General features: G+C 39.7%; 1 non-coding gene across 1 annotated transcript; it reads left to right on the top strand.

Moving 5' to 3' along the window:
• Positions 1–948: 948 nt before the first annotated feature.
• TRNAG-UCC lies at positions 949–1,020 on the top strand. The gene has a single exon. It is a non-coding gene; the product is annotated as a tRNA-Gly (tRNA).
• The last annotated feature ends 13,717 nt before the right edge of the window (positions 1,021–14,737 follow it).

The raw sequence follows: 14,737 nt of genomic DNA, 5'->3' as shown, positions 1-14,737 counted from the left end.
CTTGATTCAGTGCCACACTCCTGTCTTCTTCAACACTCATGCCAGGCTATCGCAAATCTTCTTTCACACAATCCATCCCCCTCTTTGCTGGATGTCCTCACTTCCTCTTACCTTCTTCCTGTCTGTCTCAAATCTTCCACACCAGATTGTCTTCTTCTTTTCTGCACGTGTCCAAACCACTGCAATCTGTTCTCTTTGATTTTTTTCTGCAATTGGAGCTACTTTGGCTTCTGTTCTTATGTCCTCATTTCTTCATCTGTCCCACAGTGTGCATCCTACCACCCTTCTCAGGCACTTCATTTCCATCACCTCTAGCTATTCAACTGTTCTGCCTTTACTCCCCAGGTTTCTATACTATTCAGTAGTATTGGTCACACCACTGTCTTGTACACTTTACTTTTCAGCTTCTTTGACATTATTTAGTCATAGACTACACCTGATACTCTATGCCATTTGGCTGCAGCCCCTCTTTTTATAGCTTTGACCATCTAATTCAGACTTCCCTTCTCCTCAACCACCCCTCTCAGATACTTGAAGTTGTTTACCTGTTACACTATCTTCCCTTCTATCTCTTTTCTCAGCTTCTTCTGAGTTCCCCAATTTTCTGTTATTACCAATGTTTTATCTGTGCTTACTTTCATCCCATATGCCTTGAGTTTTGCATTCCATTCTCCTATATTTTGCTGAAGTTCTTGGTCAGAGTCTGCTTGTAATGCCACATTGTCTGCATACAGCAACTTTGTTGATCTGTCCCCTCTGACGTGTGTGCTAATGTAGTCCATCACCATTATGAACAGCAGTGAACTCAGAGATAAACCCTGATGTACCTCCACTCCCACTTGGAACCCCTCTGTGAGGCTGAACACTGTTCATACTTAAGTCATTGGGTCCTTGTACATAGCCTACACTAATTCTACCATTGTTTCTGGGACTTGATCCCAGAATGTAGCATTGGTGGTATAGTGGTTTGCATAGCTGCCTTCCAAGCAGTTGACCTGGGTTCGATTCCTGGGCAATGCAAGAAGTCTGTACATTTAAGCACTCTTCTGGATCCTGCTGCAAAGACACTTCATCGCAAAAGGGTTTTCAGCCTGGAAAAAAGAGGTCATTGTTCCCCTCTACTCGACACTCATTAAACCCATTATAGAGTAGAATGCCCCTTTTGGAATGTATCTCACAAGACATCTGTAGTAGCTGGAAAGGCCACAGAAGTACCTCACAATGAGGATTGCTCACCTCAAACAGATGCCCTAAACTGACCATCTCAAAAAACTCCAGCTTTACTCCAAAGAATAATGCCTACTCCAAGGTGATCTCTACCTAACATGTAAAGCTATGTCAAACCCAGAGCTGTTGGACATGCTACACCTATAGAAATCCCAATCCTTTCACTTTCCATACTCATACTCTGGAACTATCTATGTCAAGCAAAGTTCTCAATTAGCAGCACTCTTCAAAAAAAATGATGAGTGGATGATGGAATAGGAAATACACCCCCAGATCATATGTCTATGGCTCTGCTTTGACAGGTACAGGAAAATAACTTTCTTGGATGGCATAAGCCAGGGAACCTTTGCTTGTAGTTACTTAGGCCCCATCGCAGATAGGGCTAGTATCTACCTGATGAACCTATGAACTCAAAACCACTGCAGTACTGCTCAGATCAGCTTTCTTGGGACCTTGTCAACATTCTACTACTGCGTAGCCATTTATCAATCAACAGTTGTATATATCCCCTTTGTTCTTGTACACGCATTCCACCACCAACTTTCCTTATGTACTTTATTTCCATACCAGCCCTGAGTAATTCCTATTATCAAAACCAATTCATGTTGTCCTGCTTAATCTAGTAAGTTCTTCAACTGCTGTCTAACTGATATTATGAAAGTATCATCATGTCATCCACTTCCAAGCTGCATCCTGTTAGTGAGCCTACATTAAGTGTAGCAATTCTCAGTTCATGTCTGGCAGGTTGATTGGTTTTACGTCCAGCTTTTCCTCAACAGAGCTATCCCAGGTAATCCAGGCTGGGCAACTAGACACCAGCCAGCCAGTAGCTTATTGACCCATAGCTGCTGGGATTTATGGCGACACACACTGGCCAGTAGGGGCACATATACCCCTCCCACAATTAGCATGGGTCCCTGGCGTAGGACAGAGAAGGCCAGGTCCTCAATCCACTTATCACTGGTAAATGCCCATGCCCAATTTGGTGACATTAGTCAGCATGACTGAATCACCTAGAGCCATATTTTCGAGTGGCTAGCTCAGCCACGGTGTGCAGTCTATGATCCATGTTCTCCTATCTTGAGGATACTGCGCACTACAGTGGATGTGCAAAGCGGTTAGTCTGTACAACCCTTTCCCTTATAGGGCACCATTTAGAGTCTGTGCTGCTGCCCACAACTCCATTCATTGGTGAGTTTGAGATGGAAACACTCAGCATGTTACACATTTAGTCATATTTGAATGACTGCTGCCTGCAGGTCAGATTTCAGGAACAGATATTCAGATCCCTGGATTACATAGTTCACTTCTCAAATGTTTGGAGACCTTCCTCAACCTTCAGCAAATCAAAATTGCCTTGATCTCTGTAAAAAATATTTTTTGGATGCATTACTGGATACAAAACCAGGTAGAATGCCTCTACTATAAGAGAAAAGCCATTTACTGCACTCTTAATTTGCCTAGATATCATAGAAAATGCACATGACAACAAGAGCCGCAACACCCTTCCTATTAGGCTGCATCTTTGCTCTCATTATTATAACACCTCTGGCCAAGCTACACATATAAAAATTCTAGTGGTACCTATAAAACTTACAAGCACTAAATCTTCACCCTCCCAGTCAAGCTTTATCCCTGATCCTAAGATCAATAGGTAGTTTGAGCAGACTGTGTACTAAGTGCAAGCTATCCCAGGCATAATATTTGTAAGTCCAATGTTCTCAGACCCTGACCATGGATACTGCAGACTTTACCCAGTGAGCTCAATAGAGGTCCTCTGAAAGACCAAGACAGAAGATACAAACAGGACAGGGTCAGGCATATTAGCATTGAGTTATACCTTTCAGATCATTAAATCATTAAATCAGACTGAAGACAGGGGACTCTAAGGGGATGTGAAGGTATGTGAGCCAGTTATGCAGATTACCCATGGTAGCTCGGGACCTGTCCTTGAAGGAAAGACTTTGTCTAAAAGCCTCCTATATCACTTCTTTCCAGAGTGCTGTGGCACATGGGTTGAGACGACCTACTCTCATTAAGCACAAATCTAAATCAGACACTCATGTTTCCCAGAAACTTACTCAAAGATGGGGAGGCCAAGAATTTTTTCCTTAATGGCTCTTCTTGTATCCATCAGCTCAGTAGATTCTGTTTCAGGTACCATTTGAGGAGGTCTGCCTAATAAATAGGGACTATATTAGATAATCGATCTTTCACAATTTCGAGAGTCATATGGCCGACAACATATGATCAAATTTTTGAAAATTCAAATGTTTTAACAGAGATCTCCGTACAGCGCAGAATGGGAAGACTTTCCTTTTCTGCACTGTAGTGCGATCTCAGAGTTGGTATATTTAAAGAGCTGGGGGTGTGGGTGCAGGGGGGGGGCTTGCTTGCCTGCTTAAAGCATTCAGGTAGGTTATTTGTGTAGTTTTTTTTTTTTATTAGATGTTCGAACTTTTAAAAGTTGTATCATATGGTGTCAACCATATGACAGTTGAACTTTTGAAAGTTTGATTATCTAATATAGAGTCTAATAAATACACCCACCCAGTGGCATGCTATTTTATGCTTTTCCTCTCTTTTTCCTCATCTCAAGGTTGCTGGTGTTGAAAGCAAGACCAGACATTGCAAATCTTACAGTGATAGCATCTTTCTGTCAACAGTAACCCTTGTTCTTCAGCTCAAGCCAATGAGAAGAAGGAACCCCTGCACATTAGTAACCCAACCCAAGTATATGTAGGTACCTCATCCCTAGACCTATGGGCAAGTTGTCCCAGCCCTAGGGTAACAAAAATTCTAGTACTCTTCCCAAGTATAATGAATGGTACTACAGCAGTAATGAATATAGTACAGTTGTGCGTGCATACTTACCATAATAATAGACATCTAAATGGTAGGACACATTAACAGTATAGGGTCTCTCTATCCCGCCACCTAAGAAAGCTCCCTACCCCTTTGTGAGATCTAAATCTATAGGCTACTAGACTAAGAGCCTAAAGGATAGAAGCCTGATCCCACCCGGGCCAGGTTCCTCATTGAAAGAAATCTAGGAAACCCATCATCATAAAATTGTACTTATCAAAATGGCATCAATAAAAGGGTGGATCTCTAAGTTGGTGCTAACCTCAATCTCAATCTCTTTAGGACTTTAAAGATGGTAAATAACCTCATTTTTTTACTTAGGAGCAATGCCTATTAATACAGGTATCATCAAGTCAAAATCAATAAATGGCAAAGAGATAAGCAAATAATCTCCCATACAAACACAAAAAAGTCCGAGGCTTCCTGTTCTTCTCTAATAATCTGGCTTTATTTATCTTAGATAAGTGCTACCATCCAAAATAAACAGCAGATCTAACAGTGAAGAGTTATAACTTTTAAATGTATACCCTTTGTAACATAGCCTTAGGGTGTAGAAGGTGTCATGGTAGCCCAAACAAGGGGAAGAAGCTGGAACTGGCTTTGCATATAGCTGCAATAACAAAACAGAGGGGGTTGATAAAGGCAAACCCAGAACTATGTGAAAGTAACACCCAAATGTCTAAACTGAATCTGGATTGCTAGAGAGAATCTGTACGATAAAAACAGGATAAGGGAATTTACCAAACTTCCTATTACATTAGTCTCTGTAAAGACAAACATTTTCTAATACCAACATAGTGGGAAAAAGTTATCAAAATAGAAGGCCTTCTCTATCTGGCTTTATGTTTGTGGTAGAATGCCAACAGTGGTCTCAGGTTCAGATGCACTGCTTTCTTTGTCAGGGATCTTTTACAATTAATTGGTTTATCTCTTTTAGAGTCCATCAGCCTCTGCAAACTGTCTACAAATGAACCACTCCTTGACATTTATCTTCTCAGTCAGCCAGTTACTGAATGGCCCTCTATTTGAGACCCTGAGGAAAGTCAATTCCCCTTCTTGGTATTTGAATTTTTTAGTAGAAAGTTTAAATCTGCTTCCATTTGAACCAAGCTGCATATCAGCTCTGGGCTACTAATCTTGGAAGACCCTATACTTGCTAGCCATTTCCTCAACAAGGAGAATTTTAGAACAGCAATCTTTAATATACAAGGAGCTTTACACCCTCTTCCATAAATACAGGGTGGCAGCTAGAATGAGCCCATCTTTCATTCTTAAAGCCATATCACGCTTAGACTTAATAAGTAGTTGCATTAATGGTTGGCTGTGACCTTTAAACATAGCTTGTAAACCACGCTGCATAGCAGGACTTGCTGCTCTGTGCTGCATTTCCTTGCTGCACAATGCTACTGGATCGACCACTTCTAACTGCATCTGACCATGCTGCACTTCACAAAAGCAAGGGAGAATATAGCACTGTAGGAATGCATTTTAAGTGTTGTTAACTACTATCTAACATTATTAACATTTATCTTGGTCCTTCACCTAGTTTGCATGGGTGATAAAGCTTGCTATTTCCAGTGCAACTTGTTTCTAAGATGCGCTGAGCTACACTCTGCTGCTGTTTCTTGATTATGCTGATCTCAGTACTCTCCTATACGCAATGCTGCTGTAGTTTGTTTATAAAAATAAACTTGTCTTCATGTTGTTGTTGCTGTTGTTATAATGGCTACTTCCACCTTCCAGACCAGTTCATAATCATCATGAGACTCTATTGATATCTACATATTCCTCTGTACTTTGATCTGTCATTGGCATGAACAATTTTAACTGCACCCAATCGTGTGGCAACTGAGCCTGATAAATAATAGAAACAATCATTGTGTGGCATCCGATCCTCCTGACTTTTTGAAGCATTTCTTTTGTGGCACCCTTGATATAAAATGCAGATGCAGATGCCGATGTTTCTCTCCTACTAATACAATTATATAGTATATTATAGCAATAACCCATGGCTGGGTGTGGGTAATGCTGGATTTACCTACAGTTGGTTTGGCTTCACTATGGAGGCGAAGCCCGGGTGACTGAACAAAGCTATTTGTGAATAAATCCAGCATTACCCACATCCAGCCCTGGGTTATTGCTATTGTACAATGACATTATTTAAGAAAAAAGTTACCTACTTTTCCTAAATAATGTCTTTGTATAACAGCACAGTGGTGTTCTTCTGCTTTTTCCCCTGTATCTTGGAGTTTTCATGATGTACTATGCATGCATATGGGACATACATTCCCACAGAAAAAAAATTGAAATCTGGACAGTTCAAACTTACGAGAGAGATGGGGCAGAGAAAATAAAAGGATAATCAGGTGCAGTTCATTAGTTTTGCATAAAGTACCTGATTATCCTTGCATTTTCTTTGTCCCATCTCTCTCAAACTTCTGAAGTATCCAGATTTCTAAGTTTTGTTTTTAAAGTGAAGAAAATTAGAATCTCCATAGCATATATTAATAGCAGAAAGTCCGGGCAAACTGACTTTTTTCTATTGGTTTATGCTGGGTGTGACACTGCCAGACCAGGTATCTGGAATTTTGTAAATAATCATATGTCATTTGTGAATATTAATATGATTCATATGCCTGTCTTACAAATGTATGAGAACTATATGTTATGTGTATATTAAACTATTTGTGCAGAAGTGTGTGTTGAACAGGGTTTCTACAGTACTGAGCTTCAAGGATGTGTCCACAGTGTACCCTGGAAAAGAACAGAAACGTATATAAACTATATACCTGTGCAAATGTATGTTTTAATAGTAGAAGCTGGAACATACAGAGTTAACTTTTAAAACTTCAAGAAAATAAGTTGAATTTGTTTTATGATTGTTAGCTCTCGGTTTCAGTGAAGCAAACACAATGGCTACAGCTAGTTGTTTTTCTATTGTCTTGAAACAAAACTAATGACTAGGTTTCAAATGTAAAAGCGTTTTATTGTTTTACGACTTCCATGTTCTGCAAACATCTGAGAGATATGTATTTTTAACACAGAAATGTTAGTTTCTGTTAGCCTGTGAACAGAAGGCAGGTGACAAAGGGTGATGTCATCCAAGCTGACCGAGCAGTAATGTCTGATAGTAATTTAAGAACTGTCTCAGAGAGAGACTGTGTGCATTTTGTATCTTGTCTTGGACCTAGAATCAATCCATTCAGCACTTCTGCATGCATCTTGCTCTGTAAGTAAGTTATTTAAGGCATGGTATCTCTTAGATATAGGTAGGAATATAGTAAAGATTAGTTTAGATGTTGTCTGTATTCATTTGAGGCTGTCCTGTAAAATATTTCCTGTGATTCTGAACTCTGCAGTTACTGTGTTGATTGAGTATTGTCTTGTTCTTGTATTATTTATTATTAAATATATTTAAAGCTACCTTTGTGGCTGATACTTGTTTAACATTTTTAAGCTCCTGAAGTACTTGCATATGTATTTGGTGACACTGTACAGGCCACCCCAAGTAGCCTTGCTCTTTGTCGCACTTACCATTTGGATAATAGTAACATTACACAGTAGGATTGGTCACCCTTTGAGAAGGGCCATAAAGTAGCTGATAAGGGGTTCTGGTGGTAATAACTACCTTACGGTCTGGGCAGAAGGAGACATAGCTAGTAAACCTGTGCCAACCTTTCCCAGGTGTGTGTTTATGTATAAATCAAATCTCAAAGTGTGTGTGTGTGTGTGTGTGTGTGTGTGTGTGTGTGTGTGTGTGTGTGTGTGTGTGTGTGTGTGTGTGTCACTACTTGGACAGGGACATGAAGCACTGGTTGGACAGAGAGAGTGCTGGGAGGACTTGGGAACCTGAGCTAAGGACTCAACTGTATAGCTGTGCCAACAGGGAGTCTTATTGGGGATATGGAGAAAGAGGGAGAAACCAGCCCCAGACTGACTGTGATCTCTGTGTACTCTTAAGGGAAATTGTACTTTACTGTGTGTGTACTTGTCATCCTCCAATTGTGTATGTCCCTCACTGTTGCCATTCATCAGAATTGAGGCTCCTTGATTACTGGGCCAGAGTAGGGGCATCACACTGGATTTTACAATGAGTACATTGGCTGGGCTAACCAATCAGTATGCATGTTTTTGAATGTTAATGGCTAGTCATTGTATAATAAATTATAGTTGAGTACTGCTTACAGATGTTAATGTCTTAAATTTATAGTACCTCTTCAGCCTCATATGATTGTTTTTACTGAATTTGAATGCTGCGCCAAACTGGAGCTCTTTACTACTCTTGAATTTGACTGTATTATGCAATTTCATCCATAAGTTCCAGTAGTTTCTTTGTCAGTGTTAATAGATCTTCGCCTCACCTAGGACATCTCATACACAGCAAGATGTATCTATCCAAAATATCTTCTCTGAATACTGACTAAATTGGCTCATTATATCATTCATGCCCTAAGTATTTTGGCCTACCTGACAAATATGGAAGCCTTGTTTATGTCTAGACCTTCTGTTGCTAGCTTTATTGATCTTGGCATTTTGAGACAGTGCCTGATGCTCACAGTGACAATCAGCTACTGCTAAACCAACCTGACATGACAGAGACAGGTATAATTAGGGCTCACTAAAAACATTCGAGCCAAAGCACTCGAAAAGCAAGCCTCAAAGCTGGAGCTCTAGGCCCTTGTAGCTCATGTGGGAAGCTGTTTGCTCTCAAACTTGAATATGAGTTTAGACAAGCAGGAAGGAGTGGTAGGGGGATTTTAGAGTTAGGAAGAGGGAGGGAGTTTCCAGGTTAGGGAGCAGGAGTGAAGTTTTAGGGTTAAGAATGATCAGAGAATTTAAGTTTGGGAAGGGCTTGGAGTTTTAGGTTTAGGAAGTGATCAATGTCTTTAGGAATGGGGAGTGGAGATTTAGAATAAATGAATGAGTAATCAGGTTGGGAACTGTGTAGGAGTTTCATGATTAGAGTTTACGTTCTGATAGGGTTATATACTTTTGTAAGGTCAGGCTTGACACAAACTGAAACATTTTGGCTTTGTTTCTCAGGTCAGTAATATAAGCTGCAAAGGTTTCCCCTGGTTTCTGATCTCTTGTGTAAAACAAGTGCTTCCCTATTGTAATATTTGTCTGGGGTTACACGTTTTCCTGAATTTGCACTTCAAACACTCGGGGTCTTCCCTTGATTAAGCCTGTGAAACAATATTAAATTTTTCACCTTCTCCCTCATATACTGCTGGTGCATATACAAATGAACGTTCTCTTTCAATGGCCTCTGGCCAAGCTAGCTTTAGCAAAATGAATGCCCTGGTATGTGCATCTTTGTGTGAATAAGCTACTTGTATAAAAATATCGTACTCTTGCTCAAATATTATCCAATTCCCTGCCATATTCTGATCAAATACAAGTAGTAAGGGATTTCAAAATCCATCTACCATATTAACATATACCAGTGAAGGGTTTTGCAAATATTCACGGACACATACACATACACACATGCCAGAAAGGTATGCCAGTATTTGTAACTTTGCCCAACAGCACAACAAGCCTCTGTATAACTGAACTTTGCAAAATAAGTCTCTTGGGCACTGTAATAATCTTCAAATTACTTTACTGCAAGAAATCACCTCTTATCAGTGTAAGAAACATTTCAAATAACTGCACAATGCAAATGAACTGAGCAGAAGAAGATCAGAGTCAGAAATGTTTCAAAGTAATTGCACTTAGCAAATAAACAGTACACAGCACATTGAAATTTCCCCAAAATGGTGGTACCTTCCTAGATAATTCTTTACAGTACAAGAAACACTCTGTAATGGTGTGAATAGATACACCCAGCACAAGAAACTTTTCGAAATGGGTATACTTTGACTGTACTTCATGAAATAGTTGCACTTGCACACATATAAACTCTTCAGAATACATGCACAGTAATAAGCACACACTGTAAGCACTTTTACACAAGATACAGTTGTTGGACAATTTTATTAATCTATGCCTTCCACATATCTGGAATAATCTTACATTATACATAAACCACATGGTCAGCTAGAAACTGGGTCTGACTTGTTTTGCCCACCTGGTGGCAGGAGGTGCCCTATGAGGGTATGTCAATGAATCTTTCTGGTGAAATGACTTGCACAGGGTCACACAGTAAGCAAACAGATGCAGGAATCAAACCCAGGACTGCTATATGATATACTATATATATATATATATATATATATATATATATATATATGTGTGTGTGTGTGTGTGTGTGTGTGTGTGTGTGTGTGTGTGTGTGTGTGTGTGTGTGTGCATGTGTATATGTATACGCCTATATATACATATACATATATGTGTGTATATGTAAAAACCAGAATCTTAAACTGCAACAAACTGCCAGACATCTGCTAGAAACATCTGCAACAAACTTCTGCAGCATGTATTTCCTCCCTTCTGCTACCTGGGAAGTCTCCCCTACTCTCTTCTAATGACCACAAAGTAGGTCATATAAGGAGCACCTTCCTGAGCATTTATTGGCTAAATTACTTAGGTGTTGTAGAGAAAGCATAGCATAATTTAGCTGTAACATGGTTTTCCAGGCAGGCTTGGAAGGTGCAGTTATTACTGCTATCATTTCTTCAAAATGAGGATGTTGTAGGCTGCTCTCACAGGGAGGAGAATAGCTCTTCACTGGGTATATCAAAACTTCTGGAAGTTAGACTACATGGACAGATGTCTACCTAGTTAATTCCCAAGTGTAATGAAAGATTCTGCAGTAGTGATCCTAGTATTTGACTGGCAGGGGAGCCCACAGGATTTTTTTTTGCAGGGGGGATGCAAACACAGAACCCTCCCACTCACCCCCATGTAGCCCCCTCACACAGCTTCCCCCCACACATCCATTCCAGTGTTCCATTACCTATTTCACCCAAGTTGCCATAAACACTGTTCAAAATTCTCAGTGTGCATATTGTTTTATGCATTACTTCTGCAATGATTACAGATATTTGGATTTAATTTACAACTTTTGTTTCAAATTTTATAGCACAAACACTGATAGACATTTGCTAAACAAAGCAATAGTCTTACAATGAAAACAGACTTAGCATTAAAACTTTTCTACCTTTGAAAACTCACATTCACTGAAACAGCATTGAAACCCACATTCAAAAAAAATGCATCTGGCCAGTGACAGATTAATTTTACCTTTGGGCTGTTTTCAAATCATAGGCCCCTTACGCACATTTTTAGGACCATGCAAAAGTTCTTTGATTCACCTTTCTGATTGTATTAATTATAATATATAATAATTGAATTATATCCCTTGCAAGGGTGCCCGCAGGCAGGTGCAAGGGGGTGCACTTGCACCCCCCTGGAATCCGCTGACAAGTTAATCTTTTAATTTAAAAAAAAAAGATTTTTTTTTTTTTTTTTTTTTTTTTTTTTTTAGGGCGTTCTTTAAGAAGTCCAGTCGCAGGCGTGCTGACATCATCACGTGCAGTTTGAGAGCTAAATGGACAGTTTAGAGGATGCTGTGACATCATCATGCGGGAACTGAAACGGACAGTTTACAGGACTTTATTGAAGATGGGACCCTTGCAAGCGAGCGGGAACTGAAATGAAGATGGGACCCTTGCAAGCGAGCGGGAACTGAAATGGACGGAAGATGGGACGCTTTAGTGGAGCAGGAACTGAAACGGGCAGCTTTAATAAGGTAGGTGTGTGTGGGAACTGAAATGGGTGGCTTTAGTAAGGTAGCTGTGTGTGTGGGAACTGAATCGGGCGATTTTAGTAAGGTAGGTGTGTGTGTGGGAACTGAAACGGGCGGTTTTAGTAAGGTGTGTGTGTGTGTATGTGTGTGTGTAAAATGCCCTAGGAGTTACATGGTGGTGGGTAGAGAATAAGGCTTGAACCCTGTACCTTGGGCCCAAGTGGCAAGAGCCTGAATTCCCTACTCACCACCATTTGTAAAAATGTTGCAGATTTTTCCCTCATACTTTTTCTGTTCCTCATAAAATCTGTGGTTTCTGTATTTGTGTCCTTGTTGCCTGACAGCTACATGTTCTCTTGTTTGATTCTTGGCTGTCTGGAGTGTTTCTCCCTGGGCCTCTGCTAAAAATTAGCTTATTTTCCAAGTCAGACTTTCCTGGTTAACAAATGTTAAACAAAATGGGCACTCATTTCAATATCAGACTTCATATTCTTCAGAAAGTGCATGGTAACAAAAGCTTTTATACTAGCAATTTTTTAAGTGTACAAGATGGATATTTAAAATGTATCCCTGTCTTTGGGACTGTATTCCCCCCCCCTATTATTGGCTTCATCCAGGCTTTGTGCTAAGGTTGAGAGCTATGGTAAGAAATGAATTCACTGAATATGTTTGGGGGCTGTATTCACCCAGTATTGGCTTTGTTCAGGTATTTATTGGCTTCATCCAGGTTTTGTGCTAAGGTTGAGAGCTACGGTAAGAACTGAATTCACTGAATATGTTTGGGGGCTATATTCCCCCATTAAAGGCTTTGTCCGGGTGCTTTTTGCTAAGAGGTTGAGAGCTGTGGTAGAACTGAATTCACTGAATGTTTGGGGGCTGTATTCGCCCATTATTGGCTTTGTTCAGGTATTTTGTGCTAAGAGGTTGACAGCTGTGCTATGGTGAGAACTGAATTCACTAAATGGTAGCCATTTAAGTTTCAGTCTTCCTCTTTCACAAAACAGCTGATTTGGCATAGTGGTATGTTGCTCTGACTGTTTTGCACAGGGTCCCCTGGGTTCAAGACGTGGCAGTGAAATGTATGGTGGTAACGCAGCATTTTATTCTAGCAACTTTCCAACATTATACAAGCAATGTTTAAAATGTGTCCCTGGTTTCTGGCCTTTTGGCCCCCCCAATAAATTTTGGCTTTTTCCAGATTTCTTGTGCTGCAAAGTTCAGAGATACAGCTGAGTGTCGAGTAGATTTTACGAGCTGAGAGCTGCAGGGGAGCAAACGTTTAGTGCTGCTTATGTTTGGTCTGCTTGCATTGTTAATAGCACAACAGATAGTGTCCTTGCTTTTGATGCTGAAGGCTGTGGGTTCTACTCCCACAGTAGGTAGATGCATTGCTGATACTGTACTGTGTTGTAAAGGGGTGGATGCTGCAGTCCTTTTGGTAAAGATACCTAGTAACTATGAACCTGTTATCAGTTTGCTATCCATTCCCTATTGCGGTATTACTAGCTTATCATTTTTTTATTGCATGCAACACAGGCAATTTATTCTTCAAGGGTAACAGGCACTTTATTTGTAGATTAAACAATGACATATAAAGCAGCAACCTCTTTATTAGTTACAAATTTCTTTAATGTGGATTTTACTACTTCAGAGATTGTGCATATTTTTACTGATACTGGTGGACTATAGAAGGTTGAGTAGACTTTTATGATGGAAATGTTCTGAATTGGGCAGTTTTGTCATTGGTGTATGCATTTTGTTTCATTGTTTACTGGAAAAATGTTCAAAACAATAAATTTAAAATGCCCTCTAACAACTGTACTGTATTGTACAAGGAATATAATGTAATACAGTCAGGAAGGTGTATCAAAGAGCATGTGTATGTTATGTTCGAGGGGCCTATGATTTTGAAGACAGCCCAGAGTTAATATTTGCCATTGGCAAAATGTATTTTCTCTGAAAGTGGGTTTCAGTGCTGTTTCAATGCATGTGAGTTTCAAGGGCGGAGAAGTTTTAATGTTAGTCTATTTTCATTGTGAGACTGCATTGCTTTAACAGATATGTATTAGGGTTTGTGTTGTAAAATGCAAAATAAAACTTTCAAATGAAATCCTAAATCATCGCAGAAGTAAAGCAGTATGCACATTAGTGTTTATGATAAATGGGGCAAAATAACCAAGGAATGGGACATTGGAATGGCTGCAGGGGGGAGGCTCCATTTGACCATGATTTTGTGAGGGGGGTAGCAAACTCAGACGGCCCCGGTTGAACTATACCTCTCAGTTGTCCATATATTTGCAGAATGAATAGATATTTGCTGCTTATTTTTGGTTTGTTCCTCAAATTTGTGGTTTTCTAGCAAATCATTTAGGAATGAAGCCATTAAATGACAGACATTGAGTTTCAGATGTCATAACCTTCAGAAAAATGCATGCTAATGCAAGACTGCCTTTAAGTTTATACAAGAGCAATTTTTAGTAGTGTTTGTATGTTCCCCAATCTATTTGGCCTTGTTCAGATTTCCTGCATTAAGAGGTTGAGAGGTACGTGCAAATCACTTTGTAGATTAGGAATATCCAAACATCTCAATTGTCCCCAATTCTGGCTCAAAATGTTGCTCTCCCTAATAATCCCTCCTCCAAAATGGCAATTTTGGAAGAAAATGTGGAGGGTTTACAATTATATATAACTGTAATGATCAGTTATAGATTACCTTTATTTCAGAAATGCATGTGGATGCTCTTATTTTGTTAGCTGCTTCAAGTTAACTGTTAATATTAAAAGGTGTCCCTTTTTGACAGGTATTTTGCATCACATTTTGGTCCGTTTTCATAAAATTGTGGTTTTCTGGCAAATTAGTGGCAAGTCATTAAAGATTGAAGTTAGAAAATAATGGCAGACATTTGAGTTTCAGATTTTATACCCTTCAGAAAATTTGTACTAATGCAAGAT

Source organism: Protopterus annectens, chromosome 12.part0 (genome assembly GCF_019279795.1).
Source record: "Protopterus annectens isolate FY-2018-M chromosome 12.part0, PAN1.0, whole genome shotgun sequence".
NCBI lineage: Eukaryota > Metazoa > Chordata > Ceratodontiformes > Protopteridae > Protopterus > Protopterus annectens.
This window is presented reverse-complemented; position numbering and strand designations above follow the sequence as displayed.